The sequence below is a fragment of the Pantherophis guttatus genome, chromosome 3 (assembly GCF_059756535.1).
Source record: "Pantherophis guttatus breed Tessera chromosome 3, ASM5975653v1, whole genome shotgun sequence".
NCBI classification, from domain to species: Eukaryota; Metazoa; Chordata; class Lepidosauria; order Squamata; family Colubridae; genus Pantherophis; species Pantherophis guttatus.
Window position 1 is genome coordinate 197,523,511 of NC_142065.1, and position 22,317 is coordinate 197,545,827.

At 39.5% G+C, this 22,317-nt stretch overlaps 1 protein-coding gene and 1 long non-coding RNA gene across 2 annotated transcripts in view; one reads left to right on the forward strand and one right to left on the reverse strand.

Annotated features, from left to right (window-relative positions):
- Nucleotides 1–1,059, forward strand: part of LOC132709092 (uncharacterized) — a 28,523-nt gene extending 27,464 nt beyond the window's left edge. Inside the window, exon 2 of the long non-coding RNA XR_009620135.2 lies at nt 691–1,059. This is a non-coding gene — a long non-coding RNA (uncharacterized LOC132709092). The remainder of the gene's footprint in view (nt 1–690) is intronic.
- EXT1 (exostosin glycosyltransferase 1) overlaps nt 1–22,317 on the reverse strand; it is a 325,779-nt gene that overhangs the window by 163,204 nt on the left and 140,258 nt on the right. The gene's annotated exons all lie outside the window — the stretch shown is intronic.

Sequence of the window (22,317 nt, forward strand, 5' to 3'; positions counted from 1 at the left end):
TTGTTAGATAGACAGAAGTTTATTTTTAAAGCTACATATTTTATTTTAATGACAAACACCAGCCATTAAAGTCTGTCATGAAAAACGAAAGCATCAGCAAGTAGCTAAGCGTGTGCCTAAAAAAAAAAAAAAACCCACCATGGTTAGTGTTTTTCAAACATTATGAAGTGCTGATTTGTCAAATTTTGACAACCTCAGGTGGAGGACTTCTAATTAGGTCCAAAACAAGTTTGAGCAACTTCAGAACATCAAGACATTCAGGTGGTTAAGCAGCCAACACTCGGAACGAAACTCAGAGTGGATAAAAGGCTCTCTGAACAGTTTATAACAAGAATAAGGCAAACCATAAATATACCGTAGCACTGAACTCTTGGAAATACAGATATACAAATATGCAAATTCTGGAATGTCAACCATGCTATACTAGTAGTCCAGCCTTAACTTTATAATCGTGGGTTTACCAAGCTATTAAAATTTCCAAGCTTTCAGAACTTCCTTTTTCTCACCCAAAGTTATGAGATGGCACCAGAAGGCACTAGAAAAGCCTACGTTACATACCTGGCACTGAAAACAATACCACCCAGAGTGCAAGAATTCAGGGTTAATGGATTTTTATTGGATTGTGATGTCTTAATACGATAAGCTTGAGAACCTCATGTTTCATGTATTTTTTTTGTGCTTTGTTGCAAGAGGAACAGGAATGTCAAGAATGCACAACAGCAAGGACTTCTCAATAAAAAAAGCCTCTGTTATCAACAGAGTTAAATTTTGAAGGAAATGACGCTGCTCTTGGTTACTTCTCCGGGAGGGCAACGAAGTCTCAGGGCTGAACAAGCTCAGAAGAAAAGATTCTCTATCCTCACGGTTTGAAAACAGCCTTTATCTGAACCTATTCTTAAATGAGATGGTTTATCATCAGTGGGCAGAATCAAAATAAGCAGTTGCAACCAAATTGTTTGCCAGCTTAAATCATCATCATCACAAGTGGAGCCGGAAAGTTAAAAAAATAAAATAAATGTTTGTGGTATCTTTCAAACAAATAAAAGTCTGACCCAGCTTGAGTCATGTTCTTTAGTTTTCCTTGAAGGTATTAGTTCAAAAGGGTATTGTTAAACCAAAAAGCAAACAAACAAAATTTATAAAATATAAAGATGGACCTTGAATGAGCAATTTCAACTTTTGGAAGCCAGCTATGAGTCAGCAAGAATGGAAGCAACAATGGAGTATAGGGTTTAGTGAAAGAAAGAAAACAATGAAGAATAGATGCTTCTAAAAAACTATTCATTCTCTCTCTCTGTCTCTTTCTCAGAGGGAGAGGGAAGAGGGAGAGGGAAGGAGAGGGAGAGGGAGGGAGAGTTAGTTTAAAGGAAAATACTGTGACTGGCTCAGGAATTCTGGGAGTTGAAGTCCACAAGTCATAAAGGCCATTATTCCCCACCTTTGCTTTATATAGACAGGGATTTGAATCAGTAGTGAGATTCACTTATCTTTACTACCGATTCGCAAATGTGAGCGCGTGTGCCATGTCTGTACATGCACAGAACCTTCTGCGCACGCGCAGAGTGTCCATGATGACATCCGGGTGGGTGGGCGGAGCCTCCCGCCCCCGCCGCTACCGATTCACCCGAACCGGGTAGAACCGGTAGAAACCCACCACTGATCTGAATGAGCCCCCATTCATTTATGAAGTTAAGAAACAAATGCTTCAACGTTTGTCTCAACATGCCCTGTAGCTATCTATAGCTGTACAGATTTCCTTCATAAAAAAACAGATGGAAGAAAAGTAAGATTTAAGCTGAAAAATCAGCAGAGGGTCAAACTGCAAGTGCCTTAACTATGAAAGCATACTGTTCAGATAAATAAAGACATTATACATTAGTTATACCCTCTATAAATAGTGACTCTCTGCTCTTTGGGCTGATGTTGTTATCGTAATTGTGTCTCAGTATCCAAAATGCTTCACAGAGCAGTGACTTGCTTTAGACATTAACAATTTACATTTAATAACTCACGGTTTATTAAGCTGGGGTTGTAAACATCTGATTGAGCAAACTGTCTCTATATCATATAACACTGCTGCAGTGTAGAAAAACCGCAGCCTCAAACAGAAGGGTAAGAGTATTTTCAGACTTAGTGCCTATTGAGCTTAAAGGTTGTATGAAGGAAGGAAGATGATAAATGGGATGAGCAACTCAAGCAATAGCGGAGGGGAAACCAGGAACAAAAATTGCTACAAGATTCTCTATTCTGACCTGCGCTAACTCCCCCCACTCCACATCTTTCAAGGGGCCTTGAACCAGCTCGCTGTCCAAGCACAGAGCTCACCCATCTCTTGAAGCAAGCGAGGCAAAAGGCAGTGTGTTACAGCAAAAGTTATCTTCAAACTCCCTTCAGCTGGGGTAGGTTGGCAAACCTACCACGTCTATTGAGGAATATAAACTGCTTCAGCTGCTTATCTCTTTAGTTAGATGTTATACACTGATTTAAGCATATAACACAGGGGTGCCAAACTTGATTTCATTGAGGGCAGCATCAGGGTTGTGTTTGACCTGTGGGGGGGACAAGGTGTGTGTGGCCTGCTCAACATCGCTTGTGTTGGGGTTGCCTGTGGTAACCCGAGCGCTCTGCCAGTGAAAACAGGCTCTCGAGCTCCGTTTTTGACTCCAACGGCTTCCTGCAACCCTCTGCCAGCCAAAATGGAGCTCAGGAGGGCACCTCCATTTTCACTGGCAGAAGCACCGTGGTCCGATCCTTCGCTGTTTCCAGGGCAGCCCCGCAGGCCAGATCTAAGCACCCCGTGGGCCGAATCTGGCTTCCCGATCTTGATTTTGACACCCCTGATATAACAGATTTAACAAAATAACAGTTGGAAGGGACCCTGGAGGTCTTCTAGTCCAACCCCTGCTCAAGCAGGAGGCCTATACCATTTCATACAAACGGTTGTCCAATCTCTTTATAAAAAACCTCCAGCGTTGGGAGCATCCACAATTTCTGGAGGCAAGCTTGTTCCATTGATTAATTGTTCTTACCGTCAAGGAAGTTCTCTTTAGTTCCAGGTTGGATCTCTCCTTGATAAAGTTTCCATCCATATTGATTGTGTAGTCCATATTTATCCCATATTAATAGAGAATAAAGCAAAATATTTTAACATTTTTTTTTTTAATTTGATTTATATGCCGCCCTTCTCCGAAGACTCAGGGCGGCTTACAATGTGCTAAGCAGTAGCCTTCATTCTTTTGTATGTTTTTTATACAAAGTCAGCTTATTGCCCCCACAAACTGGGTCCTCATTTCACCTACCTTTGAAAGGATGGAAGGCTGAGTCAACCTTGAGCCTGGTGAGATTTGAACTTGCAGTAATTGCAAGCAGCAGATGTTAATAACAGTGCTTTAGTCCACTGTACTACAGGCTCTTCATTGAATGCATTGCACTTTTTTTGAACAATGGACCAAACACAGGAAACTTCAAACTGTTTTTAGGCTATGAAATTAACAGAAAGGTGCGAACAAATTTAACCAAATTCTCTGAACTTGTGGGATATCCCACAAGTGGTTTCTAGTACCTGCAGTGAAACTGTTAATCAACTTTCTATACATTTAATTAAAGGGGCCAGCAATGCTAACATGGTGCATGATTCTTAGAATTTTCTTAAGATGCTTGATGTTGTGTATGATTCTGGCAAAATCTTAATAGAGGTGCAGCCCAAAATACATGGAAAAGGTTAGATTATTTAACTGCAGCTGAATGATTATCTAATTGATGGGAGATATGAACCAGAAATATTTCAAATTCAGTTTTAACTAAATCAAGACCAGTCCCTGCTTCACCAAAAAAAGTAAGGACAATGGAAAGGCCCCAGAATTGCTCTACTATATCAGTTTTTGAGAATGAAGTGTGTTAGCTATCTGCTCTTCCACTCCCCAGTCTGGAATTTCTTTCCAAGATGGTTTCCTTGATTTGGAACCATTCAGGTGTGCCCAAGAAAACTACGACAAATTCTTAGCTAATAACACGCCTTAGCTGGCTAGAAATTTTAGGAACGGCAATCCTAACATTGAGAAGATACCAGGTTCAGGAAGTCTGAGTATCTTCCCATTTAGCTCAAGACTTTTGGGGCCTTCAGTTTCTTTTATTTTAATAATAATAATAATAATAATAATAATAATAATAATGATGATGATGATGATGATGATGATGATGATGATGATAATAATAATAATAATAATAATAATAATAATAATAATAATAATAACCTTAACAGTTCCTAGGTCCTTGGTTAGGACTCGAGCTGCTGAGCTATTAACCAGCCTCAAAGGCTGTGAATCTCACTAAAGATTAACCAATAAATAATAATAATAATAATTTTATTTCTATACCGCCCTTCTCCCGAAGGACTCAGGGCGGTGTACAGCCTATTTAAAAACACAGAACAAAACAACGATTAAAATTTAAAATCATTAAATAATTAGGCTCCAATTAAAATCCCAAAAATTTAAAATACCCCAATTTAAAATTGTTATGTTGATAGCCCGGCCTGGCGGAACAACAGGGTCTTCAGTGCGCAGCGAAACACCCGGAGGTCGGAGATCTTACGTATTTCCGGGGGCAGTTCATTCCACTTTAAACTAAATTTTAAACTAAATTCTTCAGTTTAGGATTATTAAAATTTCAAAAATTATTTGTGTAACCATGTGTACAATTCAATATTGACAAAATGAGTTTCAGAACAAAGAATAAGATTTGCATGAGCAGTTATGAGCTGTATGCTACTGGATTTTTTTTTTTTTTTTAAATAAGCAACACCGGTGAGTTATGTGTTGGACTGAAACACATGAACTCATCTGCACATTTCGTTTCATCCTTTTTATGTGGCATCCACAACCGGCTCAAGGAAAGATAAAAGGTTTTTCTATTTGGAATCTATTTACCCAAACAACTCCAAGAAAGATTCATTACAAAACATGTGATTTGAATTTTGTGGTTGCACAATGTTGAATTGAGATCCACAAATAGTAAATACAGAGACTCAGGCACAACACAGCTGAATTAAAAGCTCATGATTGGATGTTGTCTTTGTTTTAGATGTCGATTCTGTTCCCTGTAAACACCCAATTGTCAGCATAAGAGTTTCTCAGAATAAGTGCATTTGGTGCAGGCTAATAATGTAGATAAGCGACAGGGAAAATCTTTAGAAATTGCAATCAACTAAAATGAGTTTTATTCCTGCTTCTTTTCCCCCAAATGTACAAAGTTTAGATATATGAAAATGCACATGGACACACATTAGAATAGAATAGAATAGAATAGAATAGAATAGAATAGAATAGAATAGAATAGAATAGAATAGAATAGAATTCTTTATTGGCCAAGTGTGATTGGACACACAAGGAATTTGTCTTGGCGCATACGCTCTCAGTGTACATAAAAGAAAAGATACGTTCATCAAGAATCATAAGGTACAACACTTAATGATAGTCATAGGGAAACAGTCAATATAAATCTTAAGGATACCGGCAACAAGGTTACAGTCATACAGTCATAAGTGGGAGGAGATGGGTGATAGGGACGATGAGAAGATTAATAGTAGTGCAGACTTAGTAACTAGTTTGACAGTGTTGAGGGAATTATTTGTTTAGCAGAGTGATAGCGTTTGGGAAAAAACAGTTCTTGTGTCTAGTTGTTCTGGTGTGCAGTGCTCTATAGCGTCGTCTTGAGCGGTAGGAGTTGAAACAGTTGAAATGCAGGTAGTCCTCGATTTAGGACCATAATTGAGCCCAGAAAATTCAAAGACATATGTTAAATGAATTTTTCCTCACTGTACGGCCTTTCTTGCCACAGTTGTTAAGTGAAACACTGCAACTGTTAAATTAGTAAGACAGTTGTTAGATATCTGGCTTTCCCATTGACCCTGCTTGTCAGATGGTCGCAAAAGGTGATCACATGATCCTGGGACACTGCAATGGTCATAAATACGAGTCAATTGCCGAGCATCTGAATTTTTATCATGTGACCATGGGGATGCGGCTACAGTTATTGTAAGTGTGAAAAACAGTCATAAGTCCCTTCTCTCAGTGCCGTTGTAACTTCAAACGGTCACTAAATGCACTGTTGTAAATTGAGAACTACCTGTAATCGTGTCCAGATGACACTCTTCCAGTCTCATAAGCCCAGTTATGATGTAAGTATTGCTTCCCTCCCTTTTCCTCCAGTTCTGAGAATTTCCTCTTTCAATTTCAATTCAACCGCAATGATTGTAAAAGGCACAGTGATTGTGAAACAGGTTTCTTCTGGAAAGCACATCTTGCAAACTCACTTTCTACCACAACCAGAGCATGGTAATACAGCCCTTCCTGAGAAGGGAAAGGCAGAAATTGCTTCAAGGGTTAAAAAACAAATGTATAAACCAGTGTCCATTCTTACTGTGAAGCGACTGGCATTATTTTTTAATAGGTTGTATCCATCGTATCTTTTGAGTTCATTTGCTTCATGGATAGAAACCGAAATGAATTTTATCTCTAGAGCAGTGAATGAAAGCTTTGGGTTTTATGTGTTAAATTTATATTTACCGACAAAGAAATAAAGGGAGACTAGTATAGATCTATTTAGCTCTCATCAGCTAGCCATACCCTTCTGGGATTCGAACCCCCCGCACTACTTACATATTAGGTAGATGTATTAACCTCTAAACCACGGGATCTCCTGGCTTTGTCGGCTATACCAGGGGAGAGATTAACTGTTCCTGTTTTTTATTCAGGACAACCTGGTCTACCCAAATATGGGACGGAGCATACTACTTCCGCTTTCGCCTTTCAGCCCCAATCCAGGAGCCTCCTCAGGCAGTTGCTTTCGGGACAAATATAAATTTGGTCGGAAATATAAATTTAATGCAAAAAATAGTTTGTCACCTTCATTGGTAAATATAAATTTAACACAAAAAATAGTTTGTCGCGAAAGCAACTGCCTGTGAAGGCTCCTGCATGGGGCTGAAAGGCGAAAGCAGAAGCAGTATGCTCCATCCCATATTTGGATAGACCAGGTTGCCCTGATTTTAAAAAAACACAACACTTTGGGTTTTATCCATATCCTATCTGTCTGACCGTAGCAGGAGTAGACAACACATTGCCTGTAGTCATCAAATCTCTAAACTGATGGCTACCAAGCTCCCTCCCCGCCAGTATGGGATGCTGCCGGTTTAACAACTGGTTCGGTGAGCATGTGCTTTGCGCGCGCACAGAGCTGAAAATGGAGCATTTAGAAGCTCAGCTGCTTACCTTCCAAGTCAGCAACAGTAAGTAGATGGCAACATGATGCTGTGAGTTTGATACCCATTCTAAGCCACTGGTTCTCAACCTGAGGTCTGCAGACCCCTTGGTGGGGGGGACAAGATTTGCAGAAATATGATTTAAATCATGAGCTAAGTCTTAGTGGTCTGTGGCCACAAAAAGGTCTTTAAAGGGGGTCCATGGTGAAGAAAAGGTTGAGAAGACCCAAACGCGACAATTTATACACTATTTTAGATTATTTATCCCTGCCCACAAATATGGGCAATGATGCAACAAAAGAGACAGGGTGTGCATTAGAAACTTGTTCCCAGGTCTTCCCACATACCTTGGGCTTCTGTAGATATTTTTTTTATGTTATGCATAAGAGTTTGCAAGATGATTGTAAACCCGTTCAGCTGTCTGCCTTTAAAAAAACTTCCCATGGTCAGGAACAATGAAAACACAGCATGGGAAAACATTTAAGCACAAATGCATAAAGCTATTCCTTGACACGCGCAGAAGGGTCTCAATAGAAGAGAATATTTGTAGCTCAGGGTTGAACTGTGGGGTCCTTGGGGCTGTCTGAACTTTGAAAGGTCTTCTGTGCTGTATAGACCAATGGTATTTACCAGGGGGCTTCACTATAGTAGAAAAATGAAACAACATGACACAGATTTTAAATGTGTTCTGGAATAGTTTCACAGGAATTTTTTTTTTGGGGGGGGGGGGGACTTGCAACATGTCACTCATTTTACGTTAACCAGCATATATTTCTTGAAGTCAATGCACTGCCATCAGAACAATTGCTATTCCTTTATTCTTTCCTTTTTATTTTGAAAAATCACTGTTTCCCAAGCTAAATTGTGAATGAGGCTATGGGTCTGTGCGAAATTCTTTCCTCAATGTACGTAATTAACGTTCCCCACTTTTTTCATTCTCTCTTAACAACCTAAAGGCTTAAAAAAAAAAAGACCTAAAGGTATTTTTTTTTTAAATGGCATCTCAGCAGGGCTAAGAACAGCTATTAAACTATTTAGAATGATGACCAGTAGTGGGTTCTATTTACCTTCACTACCGGTTCGGAACTGTGAGAGTGTGCTCTCGCTTGCTTTGCTTGTGCGCGGTGCTTCTGCACAGAGCGTCCATGATGACGTCCGGGAGGGTGGGTAGAGCCAACCGCCACCACCACTACCGGTTCGCGGTAGTGGTAGAAACCCACCACTAATGATGATGTATTACACAATTCAAGCACTATCTGATTATGCTCATCACATGTCGTAAGGGCTTCATAAATAAGGTACCATGGACTTTATAGAAAGTTCCTCAATGACATCATGGCAATAATTTGACATCTTATTTCATCCAACACTGGCCCCAGAAAAAGGCATCCAATGAGTTTTAAGGAATGTTTACTTCTCTATAAAATTTTGAGGCTGACTGACCCCTTGATGGCTTTGCACAGTGTGCAAATAAAAAGACAGAGATCAATCACAATTGATTGGAAGAATACAACACCTACTATAACTTAAGGGGCTCCACAACATTGTAACTTAAGGTCTGGGAAGACAACTAGGACTTCAACAATTTCCTAAATGTCGTAAGGGTGGGACCCACATCAATCTCTGGAGAATACTTTTCCACAGGGCAGGGACTGTAATAGACTATGTGTCTTCCTAGGCCCGTGATGGCGAACCTATGGCATGCATGCTGGAAGTGGCATGCAAAGCTATCTCTCCAGGCAAGTGAGCCATTGCCCGTTGCTCTTCCAGGTTCTGCCGTGCCAGCCAGCTGGTCTTCATGCACGCAAGAGTGCCAGAAACTGGCAGAGCAGCCGCCTGGTGCACATGCGTGTGCCGGGCAGCTGCTCTTCCGGTTTCTGGCGTGTACATGCACACTGACCACACCAGTTTTTGGCACATGTGCACGGGTGCACGTGCTCCGATTTCGGCACTTGGTGCCAAAAAGGTTCGCCAACACTGTTCTAGGCCCTATAAGATGATACTCATTAATAGTGATAAGACAAATGTTGGTGGTCTGCTCTTAAAAACTATGTAAGCCAAAATAGTTCAAATTCTTACTTGGATTAAAATCAACATTTAAGAACTATAAACATTTCATTGGTGGGAGTTGCATTTTGGTACAGGTGTTATTTCTGTTGGTGTAAATTTTAAGTCAGAAGTTGGTTATTAGGTTAACCATGATCCATCAAAAGCTGAATATATGTGAGACTCTTAAAGTATCCATCTGGGTAGCTGGAGGATCAGACTGACTTAGTTTCAGCAGCAGAGCAATTACAATGTGGAAGAGGCACCATGGAGAAGGGAAATATTGGACAATGATTTATCAAAATGGTGCAACAGTCTGGAGCAGAACAAATAAAACCAAAAACAATCTGAGCTAATAAGGAAAAAGGACCCTAGCAGATAACAGAAGGCCACTGTCGCAATGAATTGTTTATTGCCCCACTGCAATAAATTTGGAACTTCAATCAATATGGTTTGAAAATCCATTTCATTTTAAGCAGAATTTTATACTCTAGTCCAGTTTCTTTGAATGTACAAAATTCCATGGGCTGAACAGAAAAAAATAGACAAAAGACTAGAAATCGGTAACATTTGATGTTCAAAATGCAGACTTTTCCATCTTCCTTTCAATTCAAGGAAGAGTGTGAGAACTTTTTCTTCTCTTAGCAGGAGTATGGTTGGGTTAAATTAGGATGGGGTTGAAGGTATATAGGCTCTGCCTTCTTTGCATTGCCCTGGGCAATTAACTACATGTTTAAAAGACTTCGGTCTTGTCTGCAATAAAGATTCTAATCTAGCTCAGCTGTGTCTGAGAATCTTCTGCCTAGTCAAGCTTAGTGCCGAATAATAGGTTGAATGTCTGCAAAGTTGACATTTATTACTATATCCTGTTGTGAAGACTGATAAATATGTTTCCTGAAAATGGGACAGAGAAGTAAAGAGGGCTGTCTCCATTTTGATTTTCTGTCTTCAGCAGTTTTATACCAGCCAACAGCATACATATAAAATTCTATGCCAAATTCTCAAACAATTGCCACTTAATCTCCCTTTTAAAAAGATAAAAGTAATTAACGCTTGAAATTAATTCCCACGTAACAAATTACATCGGTAAAAACAAACATCAGGATTATCTTAGAATGCACCTCAAGATATACAGCAAGAAAAAAGGGTACTCTTTTGTATGTACTATATAGTCTCTATGCTTAAAAAGCCGCCTCCATTAAATACCAATTATTTAAAGTTTTCCAACTAGTCAAAAGAATGACTGTAATCTGAGATGTACAAAAGGACTGGATTTTTTTTTATTTACTCTAGCACTGTACATATCAGCAATTTATTTATTTTTTTCTCTGAAATACCTCAGCATCACCTGATGTTGTCTACCAGGTTCCCCCCTCTCCCCATTTGAAATAATAAGTAATTAACAAGTTGTGGGGTTTAATAATTAAAAGGCATAGACAGGATGTGAAACTTCAATCTTTTAAAACAGGCTTTAAAAAATAATGAATGTGTAGTTAAGCTTCCTTCCTCTTCAACTATAAATAAATGTTTCTTTTCTTGATCACTATACAGAAAACAGCTTCACTCTACCTTATCTTGGATGTAGCATATTATATATTTAACAAAACCTAGTGCCAAGGGTTCATTTAAAATTTCCTATTTTCTCATAGTCAGCTAACAGATGAATGCTGTTTTTAGTTCATTCTATATGAAAGGGTATGCTTTATTTTTTTTATTTTTTTATATATTTCTTAGAATTCTCTTCATTCATTTGTTGTCATGTCCTAATGGAAGAGGAGGAGGAGGAGGAGGAGGAGGAGGAGGAGGGGAGGGAGGACAACCAGGCTAGAAACAAAGACAAAGATATAATATTCAAACTCTCATTGCAATTTCACACAGAGTTCCAGTCAGAAGTGGAGGAAATATAATGAATTGGACATTTCATATGGCCCTTGGGGAGGGAAGGAGAGAGCTTGCCTGCCAACGGAAGTGTTATTAGGGATTCAGATGGCAGCAGACTCTCTTCTAAGCTACAGCAGAATCAATGCCCCAAAACGGTGCCAGCAGACACAAGGCACAAGATTAAACTGATGCAAGCAGCAGGGGGGAAAAAGCAGCAGCAATTCATCAAAAGTTTCAGAAAACTTTGGAGTTTACTACGTTTGGGATTAAGACTGAATAAAGTTTGCATCTGCGTACCTTCTGTCGCACGCTGAAGACGTTCCTATTCCAGCAAGCCGGCCTGACCTAAACTTCTCCTCTTTTAAATGGGAATTTTAAATTTGGTTTTAAATTATTGGGGTTTTAAATATGGTTCAGCCAAATTTATCTAACTTGTTTTATTTCTATTTTAAATTTTGTATTTATATGTTTTATTTCATGGCTGTTCACCGCCCTGAGTCCTTCGGGAGTAGGGCGGTATACAAATTTAATAAAAATGAAAAAAAAAAAAATGCATCTGTGCTTTAAAACTGCAGTTGCCATGCAGCTTTTACCCAGTTAGCATTTTACACAATTGTCTATGTAATTCTTTGTTGTTAGCAATCACTGTCAGGTCAATGATACACCTTTTTTTAAAAAAATAAAAAATAAAAACAGCTCTGCTCCATTAAACCACTAGTCCATCCATGCCACCTTTTTACTTTTCCACAAGAGTGAACGGATATCCAGAAATCAAACAGAAAAGACACTAATCCCTCTTTCCCATCTTTGATGCCAACAAATGGCCATTTCAGAATCTGGAAACAACCCAAGACTTGTTAGGTACTGATTGACTTGTTCTGTGTACTTGTTATTTGGCTGTTTCTCGTGACCTTTTGAGAAGATTGATTAGACTGAACTGAGAGAAAGCAAACGATTCAAAGCATATGCAATGAGTTCTGAAAATCGGTCTGGATCTGAATACAGCTGTCCATTGCACATATCAATATACCAGAATTGATCACTATATCAATATCTTTCGAAGTCATCCCCAAACTAAGCAAAGCAGAGAGTGGGCCAGTTGAACCCCAAGTGGCAGGGAGTACCTCAGTGTAAAGGAAATTGCCAAGAATGAATCTTTCTTTCTTTCTTTCTTTCTTTCTTTCTTTCTTTCTTTCTTTCTTTCTTTCTTTTTCTTTCTTTCTTTCTATTTCTTTCCTTCCTTCCTTCTTTTTCTTTCTTTCTTTCTCCCTCTCCCTCTTTCTTCTTTTTCTCTTTCTTTCTTTCTTTTTTCCTTTCTTTCTTTCCTTTTCTTTCTTTCTTTCTTCCTTCCTTCCTTCCCTCCCTCCCTCCCTACTTCATCTTTCTTTCTTATCAAACTTACATGCTATCCATCTCTTCTCTCCTTCAATGCCATGTTCTGGAAGTCTAAGATGCTAAACTAATATTATTTATTGAAGAATTGAATAAAAAAAAATCCTAGAATGTGCCGAGATGGACAAATTAACGAAAGAGATCAAAGAAAAGGAAGATACAGAATATTATATAATCTGGAACAAATGGTATAATTGGCTAGAGACTAGAAATAATGGATAATAAAAATAGGGGTGGAAAGAACAAATATGATAATGTATAGAATGTATAAAATCAATATGATTGTTAAGAAGTATAATGTAATTAAAAGAGAAAGGGACAAGAAGAAAATGAATAGTATAAAGGGAATTGGAGGAGAATGTAATTATTAGAAGATGACCAACACGAAATAGCTGTAAAAAGAGAGTATACACACACACACACGCGCACACACACATATATGTTTTGTGTTTTGTGTTTGTCATATTGTGTTATAATAAAAATAAAAATTTAAATAAATAAATAAATAAAAATAAACTAATATTATTTAAATGTTCAATTAGAACCGTACCAACTTAACTCTCCTCAGAATGACAGTATTCTGAAAAAAGTAATAAGAGTGGGAGAGAGGGAGAACTTAGTGCCAACAGTTGTTGCATCTTGGCGCCAGCGCTACAAGCCTGGCTTTCCACCCTATTTTAGGGACCAAGGCACTGGCACTGCAGTGCTGATGCCATCAAGGAGGTTTTAATAATCGTGGTGCAATCCTTCAATTTCCGGTAAAGAGAATCTGATTAAATGATGCCCCCAAGGCAATGCAGAAGGTCTCCAGAGGAGCCACGATCCCCGAAAGCTTCCACCTGTGCTTTAAATTGTAAAGAGCGTATTGTCAAAAGTTTAGAGCAAATCGACTTTTCCTGGTAACAGAAACAAATAGTTGGGGGTTTTGCTCAAAGCGAAAAAAAGCATCTGCCACTGAAGTCTGTCGCCTGTTCCTAAACATTATTTACAGACTGCAAGGTGCAGCCACAGAAGAAGGTAGGGGAGGGGGAGGAACCTTCTGTACTGCAGTCGTATTTTACTTCCACACTAATTTTAATTGTGTATTGAACAATATCGAACAGAAGGCTAATTAAGAGTCCTTGAAAGACTGTTCCTGTACATTTGTTTAATTTTGCTGAGGAAGACAGATTCTCTGGAAGAAGCCATATGAGAGTAAGTCCAGAGGCCACCACCATCAGTGACGCAAAATGCATTTCTCTGCAATGCTATAGCTCAGTGATGGCTAACCTTTTTGCCATCGCGTACCAGGAGAGGGGGGGCGGGGGAGGGTCGTGTGCGTGTGTGCCCTCACCGATATTTCTATGCGCCCTGCCCTGCACGCGCAACCCGTCCTCCCCCCCGCTCCTGGCACGCGATGGTAGGGCCGTTTTTCTTTCTTACCTGGTTCCAGATCCTCTCTATTTATCTGGGAAGGGCAAAAACAGCCTTTCTCACTCCCTCAGAGGCCCTCCAAAGGCCCATTTCCCAATGGGACAGGAAGTGACGTTTTTTGCTGTCCCCAGCCTCTCTAGGAGTCTCTGGAGTCAGGCCTTTGGAGGGCCTCCGAGGGAGTGGGAAAGGCTGTTTTCGCCCTCCGCAGATGCATAGAGAGGATCTGGAGCCAGGTAAGAAAGAAAAACGGGCCTTCCCCACCCCCAAGGTCCTCCGGAGGCAGGAAACAGCTTGTTTCCCTACTTCTGGTGGGCCCAGAAGGCCCGAAGATCAGCTGACCAGCGCGCGCATGCACGCCAGAGCTGAGCTGGCGTGCCCACTGATATGGCTGCCATAGGTTCCATAGGTTTGCCATCACGGCTATAGTTTCTCCTCTTTAATTCCTGAAGGATTTCCATTCATGGGAAGACTGAAAAGCCAGATCAGGAAACAACGATCGTCAAAGTGTTTTGACCCCCCCCCCTGCAAAAAAAGCAACCAATCAGACTTTTGCCCCATATGTTTGTTTGTGTATGTGTGTTGTACAATGCATAATTTCAGATTTCCATCAGAATATGGTTTTCTAATGATGCATGATTATTTGTCTTAGTTAAGTGCCTCAATTCAGATCCAGATTGTGTTCCAAAGGATTGTGTTCCAAAACTTAGCATAGCTATGGAAACTCGGCATTCTCACAGTCCCGTGATCAAAATTCAGGTGCATGTATTTACAATGACTGCAGTGTCCTGAGGCCATGTTATCAGCACTTGTGATCTTTCCAGTTGGCTTCTGAATAGCAAAGTCCATGGGGGAGACTAGATTTGCTTAAGAGTCACATGGTTCACTTAACAACTGCAGTGATTCACTTAACAACCATTGCAAAAAAAGGTCATGAAGTCAATTATGACTCATTTAACAATCGCCTTGCTTAGAAATAGAAATTCTGGTCCCAATTGTAATAGGCTTCAAAATACTTTGGTAGGCTGTTTAGCAATAGCGATAGCATTCAGACTTATATACTGCTTTACAGCCCTCCCAAAAGTGGTTTACAGAGTCAGCATATTGCCCCCAACAATCTGGGTCCTCATTTTACTGACCCTGGAAGGATAGAAGGCCTAGTTAGCCTTGAGCCAGTCAACTGTCAACCGGTGAGAATCGAACTGCTGGAAGTTGGCAGAATTAGCCTGCAATACTGCATTCTAACCACTGTGCCATCACGGTGAAAGATTAAACAGCCAAAAGATATTAATTTGTCTTCCGTACTTTCATATACTCTTTCTCTCAGTAAGGACTTTTTAGACATACAGTAAATCATAGAGAAACACAGAATTTGTTTGCAAAATATCCAGTTTAAATTCCTAGGAATATTCTTAGATGGTCAGACTATGAAGGATTCTTGCCCCCAAAATTCTCTTTCTTTAAATTTGAATAGACATGAAACAAACAACTTGGCCTGATAGAAGATATATTATATTCTTCTCATATTCTTACAATCCCTATATACACAAAAATCATATCTAACCTTTTGGTTTTCTCACAGAACTTCCTGGCAATACAGTACAAAACTGAAATTGGCTCAAATAGAATGATTGACAGTCAGATAACTACTTACAAGTTACAATGTAAAGATATTTCCAAATATTTTTCTGAAACACAATACAAATCTCAGCACCAAACCTTGAAATAACCACAGCCACGAATCCAGCCTTATTCTCTCCATTCCCAATATCTACATATTACTAAACCCCTTGACTATAATTAAAGAAAATTGTGCATCATAGGGCAACTATTTTTGAACCAAGGTAACTCAATATGCGCTAACTTGCAAAATGTGTCCAAAATCCAGGACCCATGACTCCTGAGAGAATGAAATTTGGGGATGTCGTGGGTGCTTCAATGCTACTGGCTGTTGCTGCATTGCTGTTGCAATGACCCAATCTTCATTTTAATATTCTGTGACAGTTTCCCAGACAGTCTAGTAATCCCTCATACCCTCCCCCACCCAGAAGTAGCCACTCAGTTGCAGGAAAGGAAGGGAAGAGAAGAGAAGGGAAGGGAACGGAAGAAGGGGTGAAATGCTACCGGTTCACACCAGTTCAGGTGAACCGGTAGTAATAAAAGCTACCGGTTCGTCTGAACTGGTATTTCCGACGATCAGCTGTGCCACGTGATTTATATGCGCTAGAAAGCAGGAAATCCTGCTTTCTAGCGCATCTAAATCGCCTAGAACAGCTGTTTCTACTTACCTTCTTAAGCCTCCTTCTTCTGCGCTGAGCGATAGCATTGGTGCGCACTGCGCATGCACGCACAGCGAACCAGTGGCAAACCTCAGAGGATTTCACCACAGAATGTAAGGGAAGGGAAATTGCTGATGCTCCTTACCAGATTCTCATAAGGAAACTCAGCAGGAAGCCAGTAGGAAGTTGGAATTTACTCACCCAGGGTTTCTTTTTGCTCACCTGTGATCATTCTGTTTCTCTGTTTAGATAAGGAAATATCTCTGAAATGATCACCCAAAGTGACACGCAATGTCTAGACCTCCCTAGAAACCTAGCAGATTAGTCATTCCAAGTCAAGGAAAAAAATTATCATAGAGTCTAACTTTTTTAGCCAGTTAGCTAGCATGCTACTATGCCCTGGTACAAAATACAAGATGTTTAAGCCACTTTATATTGTAATAAGCAAATTATTACAACATAAAACAATCGCGCAGTCATTTTCCACAGCTCTACTCACATTCTCTCTCTCTCTCTCTCTCTCTCTCTCTCTTTTGAGTAGATAATAAATAGATCCTTTTCATCTCCGTAGCACTGAATAATATAATCAAACACTGCTGCAGGGGAAAAGAGGGTCTAAAGTATTGTTTGTATGAATAACTATAATCCAGTCTGACTTATATGAAACCAAAGGGGTGGGACAGAACAGGTCCCTCATTTGCAAACTTGTTTCAATTAATTTCTGCTTCATAGTTGCCCCAAAGCCCTCCCCTACAACCTCATGAATTAACATAGATGTTCCAGGGATAAAGTGGAAGCACAGCCATAATATTGCAGAAAATAAGCAAAACTGTACTGCAAAGACCCTAACCATGCAGAAGATATTCTAATACAGGAATCGGTAATAATCTGAAATTACCGTATTTTTCAGAGTATAAGATGCACCGGAGTATAAGACGCACCTTAGTTTTTGGGGAGGAAAATGGGGGGGGGAATTCTACCTACCAGGTGTTCATCTGGCTAGCGCCCTTAGCCTGGTCAGCTTCAGCACATTAGTTCGCTCACTGGTTTTGAGGTTGGGGCTGGTTGAGGCTAAAAAACAGCTTCTAAAGCACAGCTGATTGTCGGAGGAGCAGCAATTAGAAAAGCAGGCAAAGCGCGGAAGATCACTTCGCTCACAAGCACTGCGTTGGGGCTGAAAAACAGCTTCAAAAGCACAGCTGATCATTGGAAGGAGCTCCAGTGACTAAAGCAGGCAAAACGCAGAAGGGGTAAGAGAAGGTAACAGCTGTTCCGGGTAGCCATTTTGGGCACCGCGCATCGAGTTTTCAGCCTCCAAACATGTCACGTTTTCGGGCGGTGATTGGCAGCTATGTGCTTTGGCAATTCCTGCAGCCTTGAAGAGCTCTCAAGCGTTTGGAGGCTGAAAACACAATGCGCAGAGCCCAAAAACAGAAGCCACTGTTGGTAGCAATCTCTGCAGCCAGGAAGAGGACACGCAGAGGCTGAAGGGTGAGGGCCGGCAGGTGGGCGGGGTTACCTTCGGAGTATAAGATGTACCCAAATTTTCAGCCTCTTTTAGGAGGGAAAAAAGTGCATTTTATACTCCAAAAAATACAGTAATTGTATTAATTCAACAAAGCTCAATAGTCTTGTTTAAGGTGTACAGAATTACACACGGTGTAGATTAAATGGATATAGAAGAGCTATTTCCCCCTTCACCAAATAGTCAAAGCAGAGATCATCCAATGAATTTTAATCTGGGACGAACCAATGCAGACAAAAGAATTTTTTTTTTAACTCAACCAATATCACTTAATTTGGAATTCACTACCATAAGAGGGGATCCTGGCTTTCGGCTTGGACCAATTCATGGCATTCATGAATTCTGATAGGAGACTAGTGGCTTTGTTGTTGACTTAGTGGCCCCTGGAGAAGACGCTGCTGGACTATAGACCAGAATCCTATTTAGCAGGACACTGTTTATGTTCTCATGTTACCTTATATCAGCTTTTGCCTGATCAATGAATAAACCCACTATTTTAAATGCCAGAGAATCTCTGAAACTAAAACTAAACTGTCACATTATTGATAAAATAAGTTTGCATTAAGATAACTTTTTAAAAACAACATACAAGAATCATGTCTAAAAATGACTTGTTTACAATATCTGGTTCATTTCAATGCACACTAATAATTAATATCTGTGCAGTAATCATGTTTATGAATGAGTATAGCAGATGCATAATATGCTTGAACATTATAAGTTGCGCCAAATTAGCAGAGCAAATATCCTTAGGTCCAAATATAGATCTGGGGCTTTTTTTCCCTTCCCAGACACAACATTATTGTTTCAGACAATAATGTTGTCCAGATAATATAAATATTATTTATTTATTTTAAATAATATTGTATTTCACAGGGAAGATATCTCCTGTACCCAAGATAAACAAAATACAGGTAATCTATTTAATATATACAGAAAAAAGCACTCATACATAGACCATGAACTTAAAACTAAACTCTTAAAATGAAACTCTTAATTTCTGATTATTTATATATATGTAGTCCTCGACTTCCAACAATTCATTTAGTAACCATTCAAAGTTACAATGGCACTGAAAAAAGAGACTTATGACCATTTTTTCACACTTATGACCACTGCAGCATCCCCATGGTCAAGCGATTTACATTTGGATCAGTGGTGGGTTCGTCCCGGTTCGGCCCAGTTCTCCCAAGCCGGTAGCGGTGACGATATGACATCACCGAACTGGTTCTGGAAACGCACATAAAATCTCATTATCTTATGACATGATTTTGAAAAATACTTTAAAAATTTGAATGCCGAGCCCTCTCTCAAAACATACATATAATTTACTCAAACGTTGCTCAAAGTCTTTTAAGGGTAACCAAAGTTATAACAGCCTTGCCAAGTTTGCAAACCAGCAAATTTAATTTTGTCCAAAAGTTTGCTTTTACATCCCAAATCCAGGGGTGAAATCCAGCAGGTTCTGACAGATTCTGGAGAACTGGTAGCAGAAATTTTGAGTAGTTCGGAAAACCGGCAAATACCACCTCTGGCTGGCCCCCGAGTGGGGTGGGAATGGAGATTTTGCAATATCCTTTCCCCAGGAGTGGGAAGGGAATGGGGATTTTGCAGTATCCTTCCCCTGTCATGCCTACCAAGCCACACCATGCCCACAGAACCAATAGTAAAAAAAATTGGATTTCACCACTGCCCAAATCTTTTTTTTTTTCCCAGCCTTTCCTGGGCCATCGTATCTGGTGAATGAGTCGTGCCAAGTCTGATGCATCTCAATTTGAGCAATATTAAATACGCATGTCCAATATTTCAAAATGTGCCATTTTTTTTCCCAATCAGCCTTAATTTAGAAAAATTTTCTTGATGATTTGCAGTTATATGAATAATTTCATAGTGACCATCACATATTTTGCCCTATAATTGTTCAAGTAGTAAAAGAAAAGCTATAGATTTCTGCAGAATTAAGTCTTTTTCAGCAAGCACGCTGAGCTGGGCCATTTAAAGATATACAAGATGTTGAAGCAGATGGGTTGGATTCCTCAAAGCAAACTAGACATGTAAGAGAACTTTGAAGATTTGTATAAAGCAGTGATGGGAATTGGTGGCACTCTGTGTCGCTTGATGATAAATGTCACCATCCTTGATTATCAACGCTACTGAAAGGCATTAATGGGTCACAGAACAGCAGGAAGGCAGAGGGTGGTCTTGATGAAATATTACATTATAGAAATAACTATTCAGTGAGAAATGGAATATTACATTGATTTTTCACTCCCATGGAAGCTGCAGACTCTCTAAAGGGGCAAAAGAGTTGAAGCAGAACATTTTCAGGGTAGTACTAGACCAATCTGACACAAGGATGAAGGGGTTAATGCAGAATATAGTTATTCTACTATTAAAAGATAAAGGTAAAGGTTCCCCTTGCACATATGTGCTAGTCGTTCCCGACTCTAGGGGGCGATGCTAATCTCTGTTTCAAAGCCGAAGAGCCAGCGCTGTCCGAAGACGTCTCCGTGGTCATGTGGCCGACATGACTAAATGCCGAAGGCGCACGGAACACTGTTACCTTCCCACCAAAGGTGGTCCCTATTTTTCTACTTGCATTTTTTATGTGCTTTCAAACTGCTAGGTTGGCAGAAGCTGGGACAAGTAACGGGAGCTCACCCAGTTACGCGGCACTAGGGATTCAAACTGCTGACCTTTCGATCAACAAGCTCAACGTCTTAACCACTGAGCCACCACATCGCTACTACTGTTCTACCATTCTACTGTTATGCTTGTGCAATTGGTGCTGTGGTGTGAATCAATAAGTGGATGCAGCTGCAATCTGTGGCCTTTCCATGTCTGCTAAACCACAAATGGTTTAGACAAATGGCCCAAGCTGACTTACCTGGCATGAGCAACACATATCTAAGCTTTACTTCATCTAGTGTCCAACCAAAATCTATCCCTATACATTTACACATCTAGTCCTAACTTCTTATTGGCCTGATTTCTAATCAACAGCCCATCTTACAATTGTTTACAAACTTGGGTTTTCTCTTCAGGTTGCTTGTGTTGGACTTGCATTTCCAAGAGGGAGGGAGGGAGAGAGAGGGAGGGAGGGAGGGAGAGAGGGAGAGAGACTTCACAATCTTAGAACACAACTACAGAATCATTGATCATTCAATACCCATCTTCCTTTGAAACTGTGTTTGATAAGTCTTATTTCCAACAGAATCTTAACCTTTCAAATAGAAAAACTCATTTCAAAGTCAGCTTACTGAGTCATTATATCTCATGAACCTAAACTAGAGCTTCATTGAGTACCGACCTGTGCATCCGTAAACAGTGCATACATTTTAACCAAGGTTAAACACTTAAAAGAACCATTCATTAGAATAAGAAGACGTAATCCAATGCTAAAACCTGTCCCATTGAAACCAATGGGACTAAGAAAAACAAAATTACCTAAGGTTAAGCACTTTCCACCGATTTCAAAGAGAAAGACTAAAACATGGGTTTCTTTCTTGAGCTGAAAAGATCATTTAAAGCGCTGAACTAATGGGAATTAATAATCCTTGGATTCTCTTGAAAACGCTTTTATGTCCCACTCCGAGTGATCTTTTTTTTTTCTTCTCAAAAGAAAATGTTCATGTTTAAATTAATTTATTTCATGTTAGAGGCAATAAGGTTTTGAGAAGAGCACTCAACTGCACTTCAATATACTATGTAGGATAAAAGCATGTCAGAAGGGCAAGAAATTTCCCACCGCATATTTAAAGATTAGAATGTGGAAATATAACCTATGATTGCAAACAATACAATAATATGGTCCCATAAACCTGGAACAAAAGAAGTAAGCAATCTACCTTGCCAGACACGCTTTGAACATTTGCAGAACGTATAATCTACTAAATTAGAGATTAACAGCCAGCTGGCTACAGTTTAAATTTGAGAAATTGTATTGAGTTTCTCAAATTTAAACTGTAGCCTGCTGGCTGCTAATCTCTCCCCCTTTCCTCTTTTGATAATCTCAGCCAAATACAAATGCAGGGAGCTTATCCAATACCGTTTGATAAGATGGATATACTTAATACAGGTAGGCTTTGATTAGTGGAGGTACTAAATCCCATGAAATAGTCACATCATTCGAATTCACACTATTTGAAGTGATATTTCTATAGAGTAATTGTTGCAGCTCAACAGAAATAGGCAATAAACGTTAACACATATTTTTATGTAATTAATGAAAAATTACACTGAAGGCTTGTTTGTTTGTTTATTATTATTATTTACTTATTTACTTATTTATTTATTTATTTAATTTATATTGCCACCTATTTGCACATGGCAACTCAAGGCGGCTTAAAAGGATAAAAGGAATATACTTCTCATTTAAATTTATGGTTAACAAAATAACAAATTATAGAAAGCAATTTTTTTTAAAAAAAAGTTGTTATCACTGATGTTCCAACAACTCATCCTATTTTAGCATGTCTATGACCATGTTCATGCTGTTCATTTACACCAAAGTTTTGCTCTAA